Source organism: Bos mutus, unplaced genomic scaffold, assembly GCF_027580195.1.
Source record: "Bos mutus isolate GX-2022 unplaced genomic scaffold, NWIPB_WYAK_1.1 CTG200, whole genome shotgun sequence".
NCBI lineage: Eukaryota > Metazoa > Chordata > Mammalia > Artiodactyla > Bovidae > Bos > Bos mutus.
In genome coordinates, this window is record NW_027219453.1 from 119,170 (window position 1) to 122,000 (window position 2,831).

The window sequence follows — 2,831 nt, forward strand, 5'->3', positions numbered from 1 at the left end:
TACATCAGGCAGAAGGGAATGGAGATCCATGTGTGTCGCTCCTTCGGGCCAGGGGCACCAATGAGGATAAACATATAAACATATCATAATTGACAGTGGAGTAGTTGGGAGCTGCCATGCCTGAATTACGGTATGGAACTTTCATCACTTATCTAGAAGGAGAAAAAGAGTTAACTTGTCACAACCAACTAACATATATTTAGTAACCCTCAACAAGCTTAAACATCTGCTGTGTAAAATGTCAGTTAATGAGTTCCCACATACTCAGAGTATTAATCATGGATATACAAGTGTGCAGTATTCTGCTTTGAAGAGAAAGATGCTGAAGATTCAAAGTAGGATCACATAATTTTTAAAAGATGCTTTCAAAGGAAATACTGAGACTCATACTATTTTCTTATATATGTGTATGCTTGTGCATGCTAAGTCGCTTAATTCCTGTCTGACTCTTTGCAACCCCATGGACTGTAGCCCACCAGGTTCCTCTATCAATGGGATTCTCCAGGCAAGAATACTGGAGTGGGTTGTCATACCCTGCTCCAGGGGATCTTCCTGACCCAGGGATCGAACACAGGTTTCTGATGTCTCTTGCACTGGCAGGTGGATTTTTTTTTTAATCACTACTGCCACCTGGGAAGCCCCATTTTCTTATATAATTGACATAAATTTAAAATAATGGTCATACAAAATGTCTAAATAATAATCAATTGTATTCTCTATTTTAAGACAGGAAATAAAATTGAATTTTTATAAAGAATAAAATAAATAAAGAGACCTAGTTAATCCCAACTGTGACTCTGTGGACTGTAGCTCACCAGGCTCCCCTGTCCATGGAATTCTCCAGGCAAGAATACTGGAGGGGGTTGCCATGCCCTCCTCCAAGGTATCTTCCTGACCCAGGGATTGGACCTGTGTCTCCTGTGACTCCTGCATTGCAGGAGAATTCTTTACACCAGGGGAGCCCTTATACCCCAACACAAAATAAGAAGTTTAAAATAAAAAAGAATATAATAAATGAATAGAAACAATTTTTTAATTGAACTAAATTAAATTATGTTTTCTGGTACACATATTTACCTAATAAACTTTGCTCTATAGAATACATAAGCATCTATTTATCACCATCAATGTGGAGATGGAAACAGCAACAGACTCTAGTATTTTTGCCTGGGAAATCCTATGGACAGAGGAGCCTGGCAGGCTACATTCCACGGTGTCCCAAGAGTCAAACAGGACTTAGTGACTAAAGCACCACCACAACCATCACCTCCAGTGTATATAGACTTATCAAATGGAAAAAAGAGTCCAAAATCTAAAAGTGAAATTCTGTCCATAGGGTTATAATCCATGTGATTCTTTGTTTACAAGGACTGAATTTGAATAAAACTAGTAAACAAGGAAATGCTGTCCTTTAGGCACGTTCCTCAAATCTCCCCTCTCAGGGATTTTTGTGAACCCTTCAAGATGCTTAATGAGTTTCAACAATGAAAAGGGAATATATAATAAAATATACTATAGTCTTTAGAGATCAAAATAAAAATCCCAACTCTGCAATCATTTCAAATATGCTAAAAATTAATGAATAATCTATATTAAAAATGACATTAATTTTCTTAACACAGAGAATCTTTGTTATTCTGTATCAAGAAAAATTGACTTATACACAAAGGTAGTTTAATTATTTTTATCTTAAAAATGTCATTTAATATTTACCAGCTGTTAAATTAAAAAAAAAAGTGGTTATAAAAATGCTTATGGTATCATTGTTGAACAGTAGCATACTACATGAACATATATTTAGGACATTTGATAGATAAAACATGGAAATACTAACTATCATATCTTGGTAGTGAACTAATAAATGATTTTATTTTATTTTTGGTTTTATCTGTTTTTATCTGATAGCTTCTATGTTTCTATTTTGATATTATTTACTGTTGTTAAGTATATGACTACAATTTGTGGAAGCTGATTTGGGCTTATAATAGAAGTTATTTAATTCATATAATGAGGTTTTAGAAAAGTTTATCCAATATCTCCTCTAATCCAGAGTAATCCAACTTTCTCTTAGACTAGCTCCAGGCTCATTAAGAATCTAGAGTTGTCCTTTGCCTTTTTAAAATAAACTAGGAAGCCTAGTATTGGTTACCATCACTTGAAATATTCATTGGTACCATAAGTTGACATGGGATTTACCAAACAGTTATATTTATCAAAAATAGGAAGAATGTATGGAACAACATATTATTATTCTTTACTTTATATTAAATATCTTCATAATATTGCTTAAAATGAAAAGCCAAGGCATTTTCCTTATTTACAAAGATCAACTTGTTGGGCAAATGACATCTTTGACATGATGTCTCAAACTTCTAAAGTGGAGAAGCTGTGTGTGTGTGAGCCCAGCTTTCACAGAAAAGCAACCAGGAAGCCAAAATCAAGATAGAGACATCCACAAAGGATAACATTTGAGAAGCACTCATAAAATACCTAACTTCCCTACCTAGCAAGAGTCCCCTTTCCCCAGCCACATACCAGGCACATCTACCTTGGATTGAAAGACTAGAGCACTCTCTTGAAATAGACCCTGTTAAGAGCCTATTTCATTCAGGGGCCCTGGTTTCTGGCATTCTCATCTTGCATTCTCCTCTGCGTAGAAAACTGGAATGTGATCATAACAACTGTAAAATATCACTGGGGGAAGCTCAGAGAACAAGGCACTGTGTTGGTCACTGTTTTGGGGAAAGGGCACAAATTCCTCCCTAGAGACAGGGAGAGATTTCTGTAGGGAGAACAGGGGGGAAATGCAGAGTCAGACAATGAAAATACAG